We start from the raw sequence: 1,540 nt of genomic DNA on the forward strand, positions 1-1,540 counted from the left end.
TACACCTGTAATCCCAGCACTTGAGGAAGCTGAGGTGGGCGGATCACCTGAGGTCAGGAGCATGGCTAACATGGCGAAAGTCTGCCTCCTCTAAAAACACAAAAAATTAACTGGGCATGGTGGCGGGTACCTGTAATCCCAAGTACTCAGGAGGCTGAGGCAAAAGAATCACTTGAACCCGTGAGGTGAAAGCTGCAGTGGGCTGAGATCGCGCCATTGCACTCCAGCCTGGGCAACAAGAGCAAAACTCCGTCTCAAAAAGAAAGAAAGAAAAAAGAAAAGGATTATGCCATGGTGCATTACCTGGGGAACAAGGGTCGCATCGCAGGCAGAAAACAAAAGGACATTTAAAATACTTGTGTCCGTTTAAAAAAAAAAAATGAGTCTAATGACTAGGTTTTAAAAAAGTCCTGTGTCAGCCAGATGGCTTCCAATTTTTTTTTTTTTTTTTTTTTGACACAGGTTCTTGCTCTGTCGTCAGACTGGAGTGCAGTGACATGACCTTGGCTCACTGCTACCTCCGCCTCCCAGGTTCAAGAGATTCCCCTGCCTCAGCCTCCGGAGTAGCTGGGACTACAGGCACGCGCCACCATCCCCGGCTGATTTTTGTATTTTTAGTAGAGACAGGGTTTCACCACGTTGCCCAGGATGGTCTTCAACTCCTGACCTCGTGATCCGCCCGCCTCGGCCTCCCAAAGTCCTGGGATTACGGGCGTGAACCACCGCACCCGGCCTTCTTAAGCTATTTGTTACTTTGGGGAGAGGGCAGGGCACGAGGCTCAGTCCTTCTTGGCAGCGGCTTTCCTCATAGCGGCCAGGACGTTCCTCAGCTCCTCCCGCTTCCTCTTGGCTCGGATGTGCGTCCCCACCCATTTCTTGATGAACTTGAGGGTCTATTTGTCCTTGGAGACCTTCAGTACCTCCATGGCGCGCTGCTCATACCGGGCAAAGCTACACACTTCTTGGATCATGTTCCGCACCAACTTGGGGTGTCTTTGGTCGGGCGCCCGCGACGGTGGCTGTGCCTGGGCTTGCTCACGTTCTTGGTCACCTTGTGGCCCTTGTCGAGGCCCACGGCCATGGGGTAGCGCAGAGCCATGGCTGCAGACAGCTGCTGCTCTCTAATGGTGGCTGTGGCGTGATATAAACTTTCATCTGTCAATTAAAACATGGATGAGATGGATGTTGTTCCATCAAATTCTTTTAGAAATTATTCAAGCAAAATTATTTGAAGACCATTGTAGAAAAAATCTCAAATATGTCCAGGACTTTGAAAATCCACCATTCACAGATTCTTACTGAAAATATCACTCAAATACATATTCTAACCACCAGAGCAATGACTCAAAATCAAGAACTCCAGACTGGAAAAGTCAGAGTAGAAAGAAAAAAAATGTGAGATGTCGAAATCAATTCAAATGACGACCAGATAACTGTTAAAATTGGCTTTCAAATGCAAAGATTTTCAAATATGAATTCCAAAAGCATGCACACAGCAAGACAATTCTTGAAAAGGATTTAGATAGTGAAAAGAAAACAC

General features: G+C 47.3%; 1 pseudogene; it reads right to left on the minus strand.

The window, feature by feature from the left end:
• Positions 1 to 779: 779 nt before the first annotated feature.
• On the minus strand, positions 780 to 1,121 carry LOC105723846 (large ribosomal subunit protein eL36-like; annotated as a pseudogene).
• Between the last annotated feature and the right edge of the window lie 419 nt (positions 1,122 to 1,540).

Source organism: Aotus nancymaae, unplaced genomic scaffold (genome assembly GCF_030222135.1).
Source record: "Aotus nancymaae isolate 86718 unplaced genomic scaffold, 86718_ANA_hifiasm-v0.15.2.pri h1tg000014l, whole genome shotgun sequence".
NCBI classification, from domain to species: domain Eukaryota; kingdom Metazoa; phylum Chordata; class Mammalia; order Primates; family Aotidae; genus Aotus; species Aotus nancymaae.